The sequence below is a fragment of the Littorina saxatilis genome, unplaced genomic scaffold (genome assembly GCF_037325665.1).
Source record: "Littorina saxatilis isolate snail1 unplaced genomic scaffold, US_GU_Lsax_2.0 scaffold_849, whole genome shotgun sequence".
Taxonomy (NCBI): Eukaryota; Metazoa; Mollusca; class Gastropoda; order Littorinimorpha; family Littorinidae; genus Littorina; species Littorina saxatilis.
The window spans coordinates 39,312-60,000 of record NW_027129530.1 but is presented as its reverse complement, the minus strand read 5'-3'; the positions used below and the strand labels follow the sequence as shown (position 1 = coordinate 60,000).

The window sequence follows — 20,689 nt, the reverse complement described above, 5'->3', positions numbered from 1 at the left end:
ACGTTTCCATTCAGCTAAACGCCACACCATTTTCAAGAGGGGATGTCTCAGGAAGAAAGATGTGACGCTCCCGATTCATATGTTTCAGAAGACAGCCCACCTGAGAAAAAGAAGAACACAATATAGAAATAATAACAACCTGTCAACCACAAATACATTAAAGTTTTTCAAACAGTTCACTAATCCGACAAACTCATGCTCGTTTCTGGTGCATTTGATAAAGCCAATTACGGGTAGATGCTAGACAACAGCAAAACCACCACCACATAACAACACAAGATTGTTTATGGTTGTTTACAGTCTCTTGAACACAGGAGTCAATCGAGACCATATATACTGTTCAAAAAAAAGAAACGCATAGTTGCTACTTGCCAAATTTGTTTTATTTTTCGAAAAAATTAACAGAAAATCCAATATTTAGATTATTTGTTTGAAATTTGGTATGGACACAGTTGAATGCACACACAGTTCATTTGCATCTTCAAATCAATCAGTCAATCAATACGATTGGGTGCCGAGGCTGTCAAGTCAGTAGGGGGTGTGACTGCCTTGAGCAGCAACAACTGCCCGGCACCTTCTGGGCATGGGCTGGATCAGATGCCGGATATCTTGCTGTGGGATGGTGTCCCACTCCTCCTGAAGTGCCTGCAATAGATCGCGGTGATTTGCCGGCGCTTCTTCTCGCCTGCGCACACGTCTGTCCAATTCATCCCAGAGGTGTTCTATCGGGTTCATGTCTGGCGACATGGATGGCCAGGGAAGCACCTGGACATGGTGGTCGGTGAGGAACTGGGTGGTGAGTCGTGCTGTGTGCGGGCGAGCGTTGTCCTGCTGGAATATGGCATCCTGGTCAGCCAGAAGAGGAAGGGCGTGTGGGCGCAGAATTTCCTCCACGTATCGCTGGGCAGTTATGCGCCCTTGGACGTGCACCAGGGTGCTCCTTCCAGCGGTATTGATCGCCCCCCACACCATGACGCCTCCACCACCATGAACGGGTGCCTCATCCACACAGTTGGGCGCGTAACGTTCGTTTACTCTCCGGTAGACCCTCCTCCGACCATCATGTCGCTGGAGCAGGAAGTAGGACTCGTCGCTGAACCACACGTGTCTCCAGTGATTCCGGACGGTCCAGCGAAGGTGCTGGTTGCCCCACTGCACTCGGTTCTGGCGATGGCGGCGGGTGAGGACAGCTCCTCTGTGAGGTCTGCGAGCTCTCAAACCAGCTTCATGCAGGCGGTTCCGCACGGTCTGGTCCGATAATCGGTGTGGCCCGGGGAGAGCCTGGACAGAAGATGAGGCCGACAGGAAACGATTCCGGAGGTGGCGGAGCCGTATGAAGCGGTCGTGAGCAGCAGTTGTCGCCCTTGGTCTTCCCGCTCGTGGCAAGTCAGCAACGGAGCCAGTGGCTTGAAACCTGACCCACAGTCTACTGATGGTGCCCTGGGACACGTGGAAGTGCCTGGCGATTGCACTTTGACTTTGGCCTGCTTGTAAACGACCCAATGCAATTTGGCGGTCTTCTCTGCTCAATCGGGCCATCTTTCGTCGCTGAATTGTCGTCTGATTTCTTTGTGGCGAACAATCCGCTTTTATGGGTTTTGGAAGACATGGTGAGAGCTCAATATTCCCCGAGTTTCACGACATTACACTGAAGCATGACGAGTGGTCATGCCAAATGAGCAATTTTGACATTGTAGCCACTGATAACGCATGCGTCACGTGCAGAGCTCACTTGTGACAATGGACGAAAGGTCGACGACCAGATAAACATTTTCTGCAGTTTGGTGGATATCCTTGTAGCCATATAACTAAATTAACCAAATATTACAAGCTATGCGTTTCTTTTTTTGAACAGTATATATAACAAGAAGCATAAACAGGGTTCCTGCAGGGCAGAGCTGATACAATTCAAGGAGTTTTCAAGGACATTTCCAGGACCAAATAAATGCTTTTCAAGGACATGATTTTCCCCAATTTAATGCAAAGCACCAAGCTTACCTTCAGGAAGGGAAGCAACTACAGGTGACTAGTAATAGTTAGTTCGTCTGCTTTAATTTGTTTTCACTCGATCTTTTATTCTCCCAAAATGTGTGTACTGTATTTGACGAAAAAAAAAGGGGGTTGCATTTTTTTTTAAATAAGACAAGCTGCTGACGAAATGTATAGGCAACAATTTGGAAAAATCAAGTACTTTTCAATGACTATTTAACAAAACTCTATTTTCAAGCACTTTTCAAGGCCTGGAAAAGGTTTTCCAATTTTCAAGGAGTTTTCCAGGGTTCAAGGACTCTGTACGAACCCTGCATAAAAAAGCACTTCAGTTTGAAACCCAGGTTCAATGTAGTAAATGATATTGCATCAATGTTCCATCCATCCTCAGCACTTTCAAAACCAGTTTCTTCTAGGTCATACACACCTTTTCCTCGATTGATCCACAGTACATCAGATCGCTATTGTTCTTTTTATGATTTGCACCAAGGGAATGATTAACATTTCTGTCTTAGTCATATGTAACAAGCTTTAAGCAAAAGCATAATATTCTACACATTCACATATTGTAAGGTTGAAGGGGTCTATGTCGACCAAAAGAAGGTGTATTCCCCATAGCCATAGGTGTTTTCCCTGTGTACCGGGAATACAGTTGGATTTTCTGTAAAGAAGTATAATATCGTACAATCTTGCGCCAAGCGCGTGACTGCGGTTAGATAGGAGAATCTATTTAAAATCCTGAATTCGCGTGCGGCATCCAATCAAGCAAAACATGCTTCGACCGTTTATCAAAACGGATTTAGTTAAAGAAACATCTGCACCCCCACCCCCAACAGCCTGGTATTATGTTTTCCTCGCTGGTACTCTCGTCCATTGAATCACTTTCACAAGCTTGAAGTAACTCCATGGCGTCTAACGGAAGTATATTCCCTGTATATGTACAGGAAATTAACATACAGGGAATACAGCCACTGTTGGTCGACATAGACCCCTTCTAAAGTGCTGCAGTAGTTACCTTTCCCTCCAAGGACCAAGCTGTTCATCCACTGTAGGGCTGACCGGGGTTCCCCCTTAGCAGAGTGAGTGGCGAATCCTGGCTGATAAATTTCCTTTCATTTTCCATGAATGAAGAATACCAGCTGGGTTCTTTTATTCATGGACCTGTGTTCTGCAACACACACAAATCAGCCACCATCTTGTAAATATATGTAAAAGAAAGCAAGTGGCAATCTGAATAACAGAATACAAAATGATCAATCCACACAATCATACTTCAGCACTGAAAGTCCACAAAATGAAGCACTGCTAGTACATGTACTTCTCATAATTTACTGAAACTTTACTCGTCAAAACAACCATTTGTTTTATCAACTTTACTCGCATGTGGCGAGTAGATTAACATTTCTACTCACCATTTACATGATTTTTACTCGCCATGGCGAGTAATTGAAAATACTCGCCACTTTCAGGCCTGTACTTGTGCATGAGATGTGTTTACCATCCATATGCCCAGACCATGCGCTCTTCTGTTGTGCTCAGAACAGTAAAGAGTTGCTTGCTGGGGTGGTTGTTCATAAGTTAACAGTTCACAAGAGGGCACAAACAAGAGCAAAAACACAGGTGCCTGATTCAAACTCATTCAAATGCAGAACCTTATTTTTGCATGAACAGAGTAAGACATGATTCTTACATAGCTGACCCTACCCCTGGCAGAAAAGTGCTTGAAATTGTCCATGTGGTCTCTATTGATCAGTACATTTGATGCGTATTTGTGATACATATATACTGATATAGAGACAAGTAACAAGTGGACATTTCCTCTGACACCTCTACCATTTGTACACCTGCACAAATCTCCTGCCATAGACTACAAAAGGAAAACATACAAATCAAAACAAACACAAATTTAACCTAATGTTTACCTTTCAGCAGCAGAAAAGGCTGTGTTTTCTGAGGTGTCTCAGAGTAAAGCCACGGTGTTGGAGATCTATGCAAAACTAGGCTGTAGGCAAGGTCCAACATCTTTAGCTGCACACACAAAAAGAAGAAGCAAGAAATCACATGACATAGATGACATTCCTCACTAGTACAAAACCACAACTACACTAGTCAACTACCAATGTAAGAATCATAGTCCTGCAAGATTACCCTCTTAAAAAGTAAGATTGCTTTCATTCAAACACTACCGTGGGACCAAACTCCCCCCCCCCTCCTTTTTTTGAGTTTTTCCTACATGTGTGTTGATGTTTCCATTAATTCCAAGCCCTGAAACTGTGAACTTGAGATCTTTATGTATGCACACAGTCACAGGCTTAATAAGCTATTCAGAAACCAAGCAGAGTCTGCACAACGTCAATTCTGAGAAATAAATCCCCACAACCGGTTTCAAGGCCACTATACCGACTGAGCTATTGCTTGCCATGCCAACCTCCACCCCCATTTGGAACATGCACAACTAGTATACCCATACACATGTAATAATACTGCTTGCCTTCCTCCCCCACCCTCCAAATCAATAAACACTAAATGTATGCAATCAGTAATCTTTTAGTTAGTAGTTGACTACCATCACTACTCTCTCCACACCCACCCACCCTCTTGCACACCAGCGACACACCCCCATCGCCCAATCATTTCCATGATTCTCTCTGCCATATAGTTATCCTAAACACTAAGATTATGACACATTTGTTTTCCAATTAGGAACATAAAAAATTACTGTAAAAAAAATGTACAATCATGCACTCTCTGAGTCTGACAAGAGAGTGTGAGAAAAGTCAAGAAAGCAAGACATGTGTGACATAACTAAATCTTCTAATCTATTCCTGAGATTTACTCTTGACAGCTTAAAATGGAACCTCATGCACTTACTGTTCTGAATTGTAGAAATTTCTTGTAGTTATAGCAGCAAAGGCAGTTTTATTGGGTACCACCAGGTGTCACTCTGTCATCATCTGATCAAGCATTCAAGCAAATGGTTCAGCACTGAAACAGTAAATAGCAAGAGTGTACAGAAAAATACACAAACTTTCTCATTAATTTGTATCTTCAACTTCACATTATTCATAAATAATGATACCTTACTTTGACTAAGTTTGAGTAGGATTAACACCATGCAGAGCCAGAAGTTAACTTGAAATAAAATAACTATACGTTACTCAATACTGCACTCAATGAGTCAATTGTCAGCAAAGGTGATAATCAATGCAAGGTAAAACCAAAGGATGCAACTCAGTCAGCAATTGCAAAAACTACATAATTCTATTTCTAATCAAGCTGTCAGTTTCATTAGCTATCAGAATTCAAAACATGTTCTTGTTTTTGTTGTTGCTGTTGTTCATGACTACATTAATGTATCTCAGCATTTCTAGTTTCTACACTATAGCCATTAAAAAAACCAAAAGAAGTGTCCCAATGTTAAATGAAGCGCTCTTGCAATTAAGTCACAATTGTTTGCAGTTGCTGAGAAAAGCTAATAGTAATAGTCCTTACAGTAAGTTGAGTAACAAATTATAAACAATTGCTGTTAACACTCATAGTACAAGAGAGCAAACCACTGCAAAACTATAGTCATTTATCAATGTTATGCTTGCCATCCACCCCCGACCCCAAACCTCTCCCATATTTTATGTACATCAGACTAGTATTCTTGTTAGTTCATTTCAGCTGTAACAGTGACAACACGTTTGCACACTACAGACCTGGAAGTGGAAATGTTAACACATGGAGTGCTAAATTTCAGGATACAATCTGTTTGTTTGTTTGCTTAACGCCCAGTCGACCACGAAGGGCCAATCAGGGCGGTGCTGCTTTGACATTTAACGTGCGCCACACACAAGACAGAAGTCGCAGCACAGGCTTCGTGTCTCACCCAGTCACATTATTCTGACACCGGACCAACCAGTCCTAGCACTAACCCCATAATGCCAGACGCCAGGCGGAGCAGCCACTAGATTGCCAATTTTAAAGTCTTAGGTATGACCCGGCCGGGGTTCGAACCCACGACCTCCCGATCACGGGGCGGGCGCCTTACCACAAGGCCAACCGTGCCGGTCATACAATCTGTTTCAAAGTACAAACACTGGCAATCGGAGAGAACAGTGTTACTGTAAGTCTTTACAGTAACATCAAACAGTATCCCCTCTTTTTGGTAGTACAGTGGAACAACACTTTTAATATCCCCTGATTAAAGACTCCCTCCCTTTTAAGACCCTGTTTTCTCAGATTTGTCTGTCCACAACCTCTCTATATTTACTCTCATCTCAAGACTTCTTCCTTTCAAGACCTGATTTTTTCAGATTTGTTTAGGTCCTAAAAGGAAGGGGGGGGGGGGGGTTCGATCGACTTTACTGGTACCGTGAAACCGAAAGTGACCAAGTCATCAAGGGCACGTATATTCCTGCTGCTCTGTTAGCACCGATCATATTTTAGAAACGTTGCACTCTGTCGTCAACACGAATGTAGGAATAAAAATAGTATTACCTTCACCAGCTGTCTCCATGGAGTCGAAAGACCATCGGCCGGTTTGGCTCGCTTGTGCCATTCCTGGATGAAAATTGAAATGACCCTGGCTGCTCCGTTCTTGGCATCAATGGCAGTGCAAAAAAAGCGAATCCCGACTCCCATCCAGGATAAGCTGTACGGCACGGCGGCGTCTCTGCAGATGACCACTACATTTGGACGATTTGGACTGGTCTACACGTGTTACGGCAACAAGCAGAAGAAGATACAGATAAGGTGGCGGGAGTGATGTCCCTTCGCTGCAGTGACTAAAAATACAAAACTATCTCAAAATAAAAACACAAGGAACGGATGGGTAGTTAAATTTGTGACAAAAGAAATTAAACGTTCAAATGACTTACCACCCCCCTCTGCTATGTCAGTTGCGAGTATGTCAGTATGTGTTTGTGTTTGTGTGTGTGTGTGTGTGTGTGTGTGTGTGTGTGTCAGTGTGTGCCCGGCAGTGTGCCCGTCAGTGTGTACGGTACGTGTGTGTGTGTGTCAGTGTCATTGCCGGTGTGTGTGTTTACGTGTGTGTGTCACAGTGTGTGTGTGCGTGCGTGTGTGTGTGTGTGCCGGTGTGGATGTGTGTGTGTGTATTGTGTGTGTGTGTGTGCGTTCGTCAAGTTGTGTGTGTCAGTGTGTGTGTCAGTGTCGATCAGTGTGTGTGTGTTCTAGGCCAGGGGGGATTCCCAAGGTTCCTGGCCGGTTCCGGAAGCCCACCCACCCCCCTTACTGACTCCACAAATGTACCTTTTGCCTTTTTCTTTCTGCGAATGTATGTATTCATTTGCTAATTTGTTCGTTTGTTTGTTCGTTCGTCAGTTTGTTCGTTCGTCAGTTCGTTCGTTCGTTTGTTCGTTCGTTTGTTCGTTCGTTCGTTCGTTCGTTCGTTCGACAGTTCGTCCGACAGTCCTTCAGTACGTCCGTCAGTCCGTCCGTCCGTCGGTCCGTCAGTCAATCCGTTCTTCAAGTTCAGTCCGTATCAATAAATTCCTCTTGTGCAGGGCCCAATACAGGGGAGAGGGGGGGGGGGGGAATTCCTGTTGGTGGGACAACCCCCCCCCCCCCCACCCAGGCCTAACTGTGGACCTCCTCCAAACGTTTGACAAATGCCCTGAAAATGGGCCAGATTGCACACAATTATTGTTTATTGTTTGCTTGTTTATTTGTTTGTTTGTTTGTTTGTTTGTTTGCTCGTTCGTTCGTTCGTTCGTTCGTTCATTCGTGGGTTGGTTCGTTCGCTCTTTCGTTCCGACCTTCGTTATTTCCTTCGTTTATTCGTTCCTTCGTCCTTTTAGTCCGTCCGTATGTCCGTCCATACGGTCCGTCCGACAGTCTGTCTGTCAGTCCATCAGTCCGTCCGTCAGTCCGTCCGTCCTTCAGTCTGTATCCGAATAGATTCCTCTTGTGCAGAGGGTTGAAGGAATACCCTGCAGGACCGGATCAGGAGGGGTTACCCGTAACGCCACCCCCCCCCCTCCCGCCGCCCCCCCCTCCCCCCGTCCCTCCGTCCGTCCATCGATCGGTCCGTCCCTCAATCTGCCCGTCAGTCCGTCCGTCAGTCCGTCCGTCAGTCTGCCCGTCCGTCCGTCCGTTCTGGTTCGTTTCATTGTTTATTTATTTCGCACACATCATTGTCAACTTGTGGATATCCTGAACAAGGCGGTGCGCGAGAATATCTTCTTGTTTGGATAAAATAACATTTTGCTCTGAAACAAACCACACACAAATTCCACTGCTTGAGCATCGTTTCAGTCTAACCGAACTGAGGGTATACCTCATCTTCAGAAGGAGAATAAGCGACAGCATGCTCTTCTACCATATAACATGTCACGTGAGGTCGTTCAGACCGGAGTGGAGGTATATCTCCGAGGGATCAGGGTATACTTTCAACCCGCTGCACAAGAGGAGTTTATTGATACCTTATGTTCGGTCGTACCGGTGTGTAATACCTCCTCTCCCTCAACCTCTCTTTCTCTCTCTCTCTTTCTCTCCCTCTCTCTCTCCTCTCTCTCTCTTTCACCCTCTCTCTTCCCCCCTCTCTCTCCCCCCCCCTCTCTCTCTCTTTCTCTTTCTCTTCCCCTCTCTCTCCCTCACCCTCTCTTTCTCTCTCTCTCTCTTTCTCTCCCTCTCCTCTCTCTCTTTTTCACCCTCTCTCTCTCTCTTCCCCCCTCTCTCTCCCCCCCCTCTCTCTCTCTCTCTCTCTCTCTCTCTCTCTCTCTCTCTCTCTCTCTCTCTCTCTCTCTCTCTCTCTCTCTCTCTCTGTGTGAAAAACAATGGGCATTGAACGGACACTTATAGCCTCGTTCAGAGCGCGACACGTCTAACATGTTGTAATGTCAGTTTGAACGGACACTCTTATTCATGCAACTTTGTGTAAATGCACTATCGGCTTCGGTTTCGATATTTGAGTGTTCGAATACCCTTCCCCAAATCCAGCCCAACTTGCAATGGGCATATTGCCCGAGAGCAATTAAACCATTCTGATTCTGGTTCTGGTTCTCTCTCTTCTCTCTCTCTCTCTGTCGGTTTTCAGTGGGAACATTTTGCCTGCACTGCTTTTTCTTTAGTTTTACTTTCAATTAAATTGTATATTTATTGTATGGAGGACAATCGACTTCAACAATTCAGATTCGTTTGAAATACTCATGTTTTAATGATGAGATTGATGTATCGTTCATAAATAAGTTCACTCATGTGTATGTACTTATTCTTGTATTGAAGAATTTGGCTGAAAGATGTCAGGTTTGTTTGACTGATACAGACACTGACATGTTTCACTGATTGTAATAAGCTTGCTGTACATTCTTCTTTTGAATACTCTTCTTTGTATAATGCTCGCATTTAAAGAATTTAGCTTTGACATGATTTTAGCAGACTTGTTTGGTTCGAAAACAAATGTATCATTTATCAAATTGCTGTTTGTTTTACAATGGAAACCCCCTTTTAAAGACACCCCCACCCTCAAATGGCTGTATCGTTTTTGTGTCACTCGTGTATACTGACTTGAATTGACAAATTTCGCTTTGATGTCACTATTGCATTTCTTATTACCAAAGATTTGTTTCATTTACAGAGAGAGAGAGAGAGAGAGAGAGAGAGAGAGAGAGAGAGAGAGAGAGAGAGAGAGAGAGAGAGACAGACAGACAGACAGACAGACAGACAGAGATAGACAGAGAGGTGGAGAAGGGCACCCATTGCACACCGGTTGGACCGTACATAAGGTAACGTTAAACTATGCTTGTGCAACGTATGTGGGAGTATCACTTATAACCTCAGGGTATCTCTTATCCTGTTGCGCATCTATAGACTAGAGACAGCGCTGGTTAGACTAAAACATGGATCGGGAACTTCAGTACGTACTTAGGACTACCGCGGCTGTGCTTGCAAGTTTGGATAGTTCTTTCTTTCTCATTTGATCCGAGTTTTATCTGTCTCATTAAATGCCATTTTTCTACCTACTACACATATAGTTTTCCTAATTGATTCCCGAAGATAAGTTAGTTTCGCTTCCACGTTTCGGTTTTCACTAATTCAACATGGCCGGCGTCGGCAATGCATCTTTGATCATCATCTTCTTCCGAAGAGGACTGGGTTCTTGCGAACGTCTCAGAGTCCTGCGGTTGAGTCACTGTTACCGATAGTGGTTAGCTCCGGCAAACAGGGAGATTAAAAAGGTGGGGAGGTTTAAAACTATGCGGTACAGGGGAGAGTGCGTTCAAGGGCGGGCTCTCAGTCGACGGACTCGGTTTCCAGCAACTGTCCACCGACTCAGCGGCAAAATATGAGTTGACACGTCCGAGGTGAAAGGTAATAGTCTCTTCTTATTAGAATGAAGGTCATTGTTTATGACTAAAATACAGTAGAATCACATTATGCACGAAGGAATGGAACATGTACATGGAATAAGATTGTCCGTCCACTAAGACACATTCCAAAGGTGGAACCAACATCCTGACGGCTATGCAGAGGAAGTGTTCTTTTTAAGAAATGCATTCAAATAAAACAAATAGGGAAATGCCCACTGAACAGAAACACCCAGGCTCCTGATTTTTGGTATGAATCCAAGTTGAGAGAGATCAGCTGAGCTAGGATTTTACATGGAATAAGATCATCCCTCCACTTGCATACAATGTATACAACCAGAAATGAAGATACAGTGTGCTTGATGTGGTGATCAAGTGACATTTTGCTATGAATGTGTTTAAGCAACTAGTAGCTTCTTCAGCGTTAATTCATTAAACAATCACTCTTATTCTTAGCACATAGAGCACATTGAATGAGTGTGTGCATGTGTGTGTGTGTGTTTGTTATTGCAATGTAAGACCTTATAATATAAATATACACAAATTATAACACATGCTGGGATTCTAAATATGTTCTGTTTACTTGCAGGTCTCAGTTATTACCAAGCCCTGCCTCATTCTTCCCGCAACACTGACATGGTGCTGTTGTAGAACACAAGTAAGTCCTTTGATCATTTCCAAAATACACTAGTGCAATAGCTTGTGAGTGCAACTGGTGGTAATGAGAATATTTTACCACAAAAGGCTAAAGTACAAATAACAGATTTATTATGTTGGAAAAAGAAGTAAGCCAGAGCAAGTGATTAGTGTACCAGTTAGCTAGGGTGGATGTATTATATAATTACAATTTACAGTCAGCATAGAATGTTGAGGACAGTCTAGAATTTTTCTCGCCCTGTGAATTCAACTGCAAATCAGATGGCATGAAGAAATCAATGTTATATTATGCTCTGCATTGAGTGAACCATCTCCTGTCATTCTGAGTGACACATCTCTTTAACTGAAAAACATGCCAGTAATTAAATCCAGGCTACATGGGGATGGAAAATGACCCTGGCAATTTCAACCTCTGAATGATTGTGTCTTTGTGTAGCAGGATTATGGATCTTCACAAGCCTTAGTTCATTTGTCTGTACATGTGTATCATGTATGGCGGTATAAGTTAATACTATTAGTCAATTTCAAATAGCAGAGTTATTTTCAGAGCTTTCTAACTTCAAACCCTGTGGAATCTATAGTTTTTAATTTAAAGGGTATTTTGACTTTGACTCCAAGTTTCTTTCTTGCAAAGTCATTCTTTTCTCATTCAAGGGACTAAACCACTACATGTACTGATGACTGCCTGCATCAGGGTTATAATTTATGAAGAAGTCAAAATGCACAATATATCAGTTTACAATTTAAAGGCCCACTTGCCTTGTCACTACAGTATAATGTGGCTATGCTTTAACATGGAATCCCTCATCTTGGCCACATACAAAAAATTATATATTCAGTGACTGCTTGCTGTGGTGAGTTAAAATGTGTGATGAAATATTTTCACAAAAAGGTACCAGTGTTGTTAACAAAACTAATTCTTTAACAAACAAACAAAAACCACTCTGCACAGAGAGCATTCAAGCTGATCTATGTTGCTATTCGTCCAAGTAGAGGGATGATCTTATCCCAAGTAAAAGCCTGACAAGATCTGAGACTGTGAAGCAAAATGTTTTTACATGGTAAAGTAAGCCTTTAACGAGCAAGTATGTCTATTGCACTGGGTGTTTTATTATTATTGTATCATTTTTCTTTCAGGTAGTCTCTCTTTAAACTGACTTTCTACACCATGGTGTCTCTGGCAGTGTTATATTGGCAGAAGACAGTTGGAACTGGATTCCTCATTTAGATGGTAGGCATGTTTTGGGCTTTTGTGTTGCTTTGGTGTATGTGTGTGTGTGTGTGTATGTGTGTGTCTGTTCTATACCAGAAATAAACACACTGTTTGCTTGCTGTGGTGAAATGACATTTTGTGATTTTTTTTTTAAATGAGCTAGTACAGTTGTAGCTTTTACAGCATTTATTCATAACACAATCGCACTTGGCGCAGAGAGCAACCAGACCGTTCATTGTGGGTATGTGAACAAGTTAAGAGATCATGTCTTATCCCATTTTAAAGCCTGACCAGATCTTAGACGGTGAGCCAAATTGTTTTCATGAGAAGGAATGTGCCTTTCAGAGAAATCTATTAACTACAGTATTACTTTACAAAACATATTTTAAGAAATGAAATGTGTTACAAGTAACAGCCATGGGGGTGATAGCCTGTAGGTGGAATAATAATCTTCAATTGCCCAGAAATGATTGTTATCTGGTCAAGAAATGCAAAGCATTTTGATGTTTGTGACGATTAGTTACTCTTTATCACGTTTGGTCCCTGATTTTGCTGTCCTTGTCTGCGTTGGGCAGGTGTGCGTCCATGATGTCATTGCTATTGAAAACTAATCTGTACTGCAAAGTAAATGTACCCGTACATGACGTACATGGCAGTTGTCAACCGGGGGCCAGCCATGACTGGGACTGATGTATCCACAGGCACTCGACACCAGGTGGGCGGGGCCAGTGGTTGGGGTGTGATTCCCTGCCTTACACCACCACAAAGTGTAGTATCAGCAGACAAGACTGAGCAGAACTTCTGCCCCCCCCCCCCCCTCACCAATTGACCACTCAGTGCCATGTGCCTGCAGCTGTATCATAAACACTTTGTGACAATAGTTGTTACCTCCTTAGAACAGATCTTGTGATGCTCCTCAGTCAGTCAGTGTTTGATGGATGCTAACTGGTATACTTGACATAGTGTTCATATGAAAGTTTTATGTGTTGCAGCTCATCCAGATCACAGGTACACAAAGGAGCTGGTTACAGTGATAACATAGGCACATGGAACTGCTTATGGACTACTTTAGAAAGTGAGCGGTTACAACCAAGACTCTTCCGTCAGGAAGGTCTGCGGAAGGGTGCTTGATCTGTTTCCTCGGACAGGCTTTTCAAGACTAGGTAGGTTAAACCACATGATTGGGCTTTAATTATGAATGCACTTCAAAATTCACTCTATTTCATTATCTTGTACAACCCCCCGCGGGTTAGGGGGAAGAATTTACCCGATGCCCCCCAGCATGTCGTAAGAGGCGACTAACGGATTCTGTTTCTCCTTTTACCCTTGTTAAGTGTTTCTTGTATAGAATATAGTCAATGTTTGTAAAGATTTTAGTCAAGCAGTATGTAAGAAATGTTAAGTCCTTTGTACTGGAAACTTGCATTCTCCCAGTAAGGTAATATATTGTACTGCGTTGCAAGCCCCTGGAGCAATTTTTTGATTAGTGCTTTTGTGAACAAGAAACAATTAACAAATCTTCAATAGTACTGACCAAAGAAGAAGGTTTAATTGTGTGATCATGATTTGATACATATGCTTGACCCTGAAGATGTGTTTTATTTGTTTTGTTTCAGAACAAAGTTTGGTGAAGTAGAAGCTACCGCTGTAGGCTGGTGTAAGGCTGAAGAAGAACCTCTGACAAGTCAATTTTCAAGCAACTGAGCACGAACCCAGGTACAAGACACAGAGCTCTCTTTCTATCGGTCTGTTATTCATAGAATGACACTAACAGTGACACAAGTAAATAATCTGTATCATTGTCTTGACCTCTAGAAATTTGGTAGAGAATAAGATGACTGATAGTATTATTTTGATTATTTCATGGTCATTACAGTGGCCTCCACCCCTGCCCCTTTTAAGACACCCCAATCTAAGACTCCTTCCTATTAATGACCCTGTTTTCGCAGACTTCTTGTTCATAACATCTGTAAATTCACTCCCATTTTAAGACTTGCTCCATTTGGACTTGGACTGGGTGGCCGAGTGGTAACGCAATTGCGCTCGGAAGCGAGAGGTTGCGAGTTCGACCCTGGGTCAGGGCGTTAGCAATTTTCTCCCACCTTCCCTAACCTAGGTGGTGGGTTCAAGTGCTAGTCTTTCGGATGAGACGAAAAACCGAGGTCCCTTCATGTACACTACATTGGGGTGTGCACGTTAAAGATCTCACGATTGACAAAAGGGTCTTTCCTGGCAAAATTGTATAGGCATAGATAAAAATGTCCACCAAAATACCCGTGTGACTTGGAATAATAGGCCGTGAAAAGTAGGATATGCGCTGAAATGGCTGCGATCTTCTGGCCGATGTGAATGCGTGATGTATTGTGTAAAAAAAAATCCATCTCACACGGCATAAATAAATCCCTGCGCCTTGAATATGTGCACGATATAAATTGCATAAAATAAAAAGATAAAATAAATCCCTGCTCTTAGAACTGTACCCACGGAATACGCGCGATATAAACCTCATATTGATTGATTGATTTTAAGACCTGATTTTGCTTATTTTGGATTTCGAAAAAGAGAAAAACAAATTCCCACTCTGTACAGAATTAAGCCAGGTTCATGATTTTTGTATGGACCAAGTTGAGAGATGGCATTTGTATAGGCCTGACCAGATCTGAGATGTTGAATCTAATTGGTTACGAAGAAAGCATTGTGTCATTATAGGCACACTACTTCTCGTCACCGTCTCAGTTCTGGCCAGGCTTTAAGATAGGATAAGCTCATCCCTCAACTTTGTCACATATGAACAATCGACACACTGACTCTTGCTGTTGTGAGTTGACATTTTTTGATGAATTTATTTCTGGAAAAGGCACCATGCAGTGCTGTTTCAGGGGTGGGACTTTTCCGCGGATTTCCGCGGACACAACTTACGAATTCTGCTGGAGTAATCTATTTTTCCGCGTCACATTTCATTACAATATCTATGACTTGTTGACTGAATGATTTGGAGTGACGTGGAGATGAAACAGAACACTGGAGGCTTGAGAGTTAAATTGTGCTGACTGAAAACTCCTGATAACTAATAGTAATTTTGAGGGGGGGGGGGGGGGGGGGGGGGGGGGGGGGGGAGTGTGGAGAATGTCTTTTTTGTCAGATTGCACAGATTTTAATGTACCATTTAACCAAAATTTGGGGTAACGTGCCCCCGAACCCCCTGGAAAAAAAGGGATTTCCTCTTTTTTCATCACAAGAGAGTCCCACCCCTGTGTTTACAGAATTCCTTGTTTAAAACTATCACTGTGCACAGAGGGAAGGGGGGGGGTGTATTTGACCACCCCTGCGTTTACAGAATTCCTTGTTTAAAACTATCACTGTGCACAGAGGGAAGGGGGGGGGGGGTGTATTTGACCACCCCTGTGTTTACAGAATTCCTTGTTTAAAACTATCACTGTGCACAGAGGGAAGGGGGGGTGTATTTGACCACCCCTGTGTTTACAGAATTCCTTGTTTAAAACTATCATTGTGCACAGAGGGAAGAGGGGGGGGGGTGTATTTGACCACCCCTGTGTTTACAGAATTCCTTGTTTAAAACTATCACTGTGCACAGAGGGAAGGGGGGGGGGGTGTATTTGACCACCCCTGTGTTTACAGAATTCCTTGTTTAAAACTATCACTGTGCACAGAGGGAAGGGGGGGGGTGTATTTGACCACCCCTGTGTTTACAGAATTCCTTGTTTAAAACTATCACTGTGCACAGAGGGAAGGGGGGGGGGGGGTGGATTTGACCACCCCTGTGTTTACAGCAGAATTCCTTGTTTAAAACTATCACTGTGCACAGAGGGAAGGGGGGGGGGGGGTGTATTTGACCACCCCTGTGTTTACAGAATTCCTTGTTTAAAACTATCACTGTGCACAGAGGGAAAGGGGGGGGGGGGGGTGTATTTGACCACCCCTGTGTTTACAGAATTCCTTGTTTAAAACTATCACTGTGCACAGAGGGAAGGGGGGGGGGTGTATTTGACCACCCCTGTGTTTACAGAATTCCTTGTTTAAAACTATCACTGTGCACAGAGGGAAGGGGGGGTGTATTTGACCACCCCTGTGTTTACAGAATTCCTTGTTTAAAACTATCACTGTGCACAGAGGGAAGGGGGGGGGGGGGTGGGTGTATTTGACCACCCCTGTGTTTACAGAATTCCTTGTTTAAAACAATCACTGTGCACAGAGGGAAGGGGGGGGGTGTATTTGACCACCCCTGTGTTTACAGAATTCCTTGTTTAAAACTATCACTGTGCACAGAGGGAAGGGGGGGGTGTATTTGACCACCCCTGTGTTTACAGAATTCCTTGTTTAAAACTATCACTGTGCACAGAGGGGGGGGGGGGGGGGTGTATGTGACCAAGTGAAGTGCATTGCTACATAATAAAATGAGCAAATCCGTCCCGTGAAGAAAACTTCTGCTTACTTAATTGTCAGATTTGCCAAGGCGTGTACATGAAATAAGATTATCATTCTAAATGCTGAATCAACATTCTGACTGTTTCCTATGAAACCAGGCTTGATTTTTGGTATGAATCCAAGTTAAGGGATAGCATGTGTAAAAGCAGAATTGTGTACAGAGGCAGCTTTGTGTTATTAAAGGCCGGCTGCTTTTCGTGAACACAGTTTGGCTCACATCTCACATCACCTGCCAGGCTTTTTTTAAAAAAAAAAATTTTTTACCATGGGATAAGACTATCCCTCCATTTAAGCACATACCAGCAATAAACACAGTGGTTACTTGTGATGAACTAGTGGCAAGACAAATGATTTAAGCATCACATAACCTTCCTAAGTGAAGTCAAGTTATGTGTCTGTGCCAGTGTGTGTGTGCATGTGTGTGTGTCAGCATAGAATGTTGAGGACAGTTCGATGGTAAATAACCCTGACAATTTTAGCCTATGATTGTGCCTACATTGTGGCAGGATTGGATGTGGATCTTCAAAAGCCTAAGTTAACAAAAAAGTATGTAAAAGTACATTTTGAATAGTAGTTTTTTTCTCAGAGGGAAGATATCACAAGATATGATCGTTCCACTGCATGTATGCCACATAACTAAAACAAAAATTAAATGTTATTTTAATCGTCTTTTGGGTAAAACAAATACACCATCAATATATTATAATAATGATCTTGCTTGTTTACAGATGGACAACAGCTACTGCCAGGACCAGGTTACGCATAAAGAAAACAGTCAACACTTGGCTGGTGCTGCAGCTTCTTTGATGTCTATTTTTTTTTTTTTTAAGACAGACAGCTACCAGCTCATTCAAGACCATAGCCCCATCTTACTCACGCAGAACAGACAGCCATCTTTCGCCTTTGCACAGAACACTGCTGTCTGAAGGTACACATCAAAAGGATAGGTTTTGCACCTACAGCGTGCGACTGTGGCTAGGGTAGGAAGAACAGACTCTGCAACACGTTCTGAGAGGGTGGCCTTTTCTTGCCACCCGTACCCCTGTGCAACAAGACTTGGCCAGAGAGCACACATCCAAATGCAAACACTGAACACTGAAGAGGAAGAAGAAGAAGAAGGTGCCCACACAGAAGGACATAAATCTACTTTAAGGGCACACAAGTTTACAGCAGTTTATTGAATTGTAGCAGATTATAGGGAGAAAATGAACAAGCTAAATAGGCTGTACAGTACTTCACTTGAACAATGTATAAAGTTCCCTGTATTAAGAACATTTACAGATCACAAGACATTGTGTTTTCTTTTGTTTACAATACAAATGTTTCATAATAAAAAGATGTGCACTAGGCAAGATCCTTAAAATGTAAAACTAGTAGTGTGACAATTTTGAATTGTTCAGAGATGGTTTTTCTTCAGTGGTAAATGTTTTAGCTTTTTTTATAAGATCCCGTTAGTGAAGCATACTATAAAACCTTGACCTTCCAAACTGTGTTAGCACCCTGGGCTGCGATCATTGTGTTGAGCTACTTAAAGGCACAGTGCAGCTTACAGCCTTCGTTTTGCGTTTTTGTTGCAGCTGAGTGCATTTACAGTTCAAAAATCCTCCTATGGTAGTAAAACAAACCCAAAACTACCCAACGACGACATCTGTGAAGCTCGACAGTTTCTTGTTCACGCGAGTGCATAAATTAACCTAGTTATTACGTGGTGTTTGGTCGGAGTTCGATTCAACTGAGTGATTCCGGCCTCCATTTTGTTTTATACAAACTCATGATGATGTCTGACATAGTTTGCTAGTGACGTGTCTTTTTGTGCATGATGTGGTGATCTACCTGATCTAAATTTAGATCCAAAAATAGGTCAAGACCAGCCGGGTCCGAGTACGAAATTGATTCGTAAAAAAATCGCAGTTCTTGACTCTTTGGGTGCAAGTCAATGAAACTTGGTAGTTCTTCTAACAGATAGCTGCCTGAGGTATGACTAAAAGCCCCAGGGGCTCCGTGCACCTGAATTTGACAAGTTCAGTACCTTCAGCAAGCGCAAGTACAGTAGAGAAGCTCTTGACACACTGAAAAAGGCCTACTACGAGCAAACGAAAAAAAATCAGTGATGCATGTGCTTTTGATGTAATCTTCTTTGACATTATGATGACTACAAAAACTGACTGATGTGTTTTGTTTGTGAATGATGGATATATGTGCATGATTGCGTTTCGCAGACACAGTTGTCATGTGCGTTGTAATTGGCGACGAATGCTGGATGATTACTATTTTTGTACCAGGATTACTATTTTTGGGGCTGAGCATTACTCCAAAACACTTATGGGGGTAAACAGGTCTGCAGCACAACTACAAATGTAGAAATGTCGTCTGCATTTTGTATATTTTAAAAGGTTATTTTTGTGCACAGAACATACATCTGCAGGGAGGTTTGGAGGGTGAAGTTAGGATCTGTTAGGAGGCATACAGCATCACACTCATTTTGTGTGTGTGTATTTTGTGTTGACAGATAAGACACTGTCATTCCAGCAGAAACCTGTGATGATGCACATTTTATTGAAGTGACCAGCTGAAATTGTATGTACGTTGTTATGAAATTGACAAATGATCCCTGCTTTGCAATCCTGGGTTAATGATATTGCCAAAATTAAAACGTGGAGGAAAAAGTGAGTGTAAACCTATTCTTGTGGTGGTGGTGGTGGTGGTGGTGTGTGTGTGTGTCTGGTTAGTGTGTGTTTGAGTGTGTGTTAAACAAACAACGACAAACAACACCAAACCTACATCAAACAAGCACAACAAAAACAAATTACACAAAAAAATGGCAAAAATCAGAATATCAACTGAGAAAAAAAAACGTGGCTGAATGCAATACTTATTATAACTTAAAAAGTAAAAGTGTGCGTGTGAATGTGTGCGTATGTTTGAGTGTTTTAAACAAACAACAAACCTAAATTAAAGAAGCACAACAAACAAACAAAAAACCTGGCAAAGTTCTGAACATTAACACAATGCTGCTTTCTGCTTTGAGGGGAGGAATAAAATGACTGAAGCCGGACTGCCGAGAGGAGGAAGGAGGGGGAAAAGAACACGCAGACATGAAAACACACACAACTCCATGACAGATAAACTGCTTATGTTCAAAAATCAAGAATATTTAAGCGTGCACACACACACACACACACACACACACACACACAGACTCTCCTCGTGAAAGTAAAGGTAAACTCGAACTTGAAGGTAAGTATAAATGTTTGATATGGAAGAAACCTGTGATAAAAGTCTTTGTATAAATCATCGGTACCAACAAAATTCAGTTGCCACAACGCGTAAAAAGGACATACTGTAGTTTCAAATTAGTAACAATCTAAGCCATTTTAATCAGCACTGGTCACGGTCCGGCAAGCACTAACAGATACAACAGCACGTGTATGCATCTTGAAGTAATAAGACCTTGAAGTAGGCCTAGAGTTTACACTATGCATTATGTAATGCTTTAATTCAGCTGCCTAACTGTGGAACTTTGCAAATGTGTGAGGACCGTTTCACAAAACAGACAAAACACCCTCTCAGTTATTTACACAAATCAGTTCCAGAATGTGCGTGTTCCTTTTCCGTCTCTACAAATTAATGTTATCTGGGGGGAAAACGAATCATTGTCGCTTCCGCCCTCAGTTATAATTGCCTGAGCATAATAGGAAATGCAACAGGTGTAGTCTTCCGCCTGATTTTTAGTCAAGATATTTCGACACAGAATGCTTCTTTCTTTTTTCTTTGTATGTTCACAAGCTCACATACAATCATTTATGCAACACTGACAATAAGACCAGACCAGAGTTGTGATTGAAATGGGCAGTTTATTTAATAAAGCTCCAGAATGAATAAAAATACATGACAAAATAAGGTGGTCCCGCTGTACAAAGCCGGTTACCAAACACACACACACACCAACACACACAAACACACTCACGCACGCACACACACACACACACACACACATGACACACACACACACACACACACACACACAGAGTAACATTGTACAACTTACTGTCACATTCAAGCGGGAACACCAAAC

General features: G+C 42.5%; 2 long non-coding RNA genes across 2 annotated transcripts; one reads left to right on the top strand and one right to left on the bottom strand.

The window, feature by feature from the left end:
* Positions 1–7,189, bottom strand: LOC138957768 (uncharacterized). The gene is made up of 5 exons (XR_011453177.1): positions 6,472–7,189; positions 4,861–4,974; positions 3,912–4,017; positions 3,005–3,157; positions 1–100 (listed from the first exon to the last, which is right to left on the bottom strand). It is a non-coding gene; the product is annotated as an uncharacterized lncRNA (long non-coding RNA).
* A 2,484-nt stretch (positions 7,190–9,673) lies between these two features.
* On the top strand, positions 9,674–19,293 carry LOC138957770 (uncharacterized). Its single transcript, XR_011453179.1, has 6 exons — positions 9,674–10,302; positions 10,888–10,956; positions 12,093–12,186; positions 13,161–13,331; positions 13,785–13,884; positions 17,343–19,293. It is a non-coding gene; the product is annotated as an uncharacterized lncRNA (long non-coding RNA).
* The last annotated feature ends 1,396 nt before the right edge of the window (positions 19,294–20,689 follow it).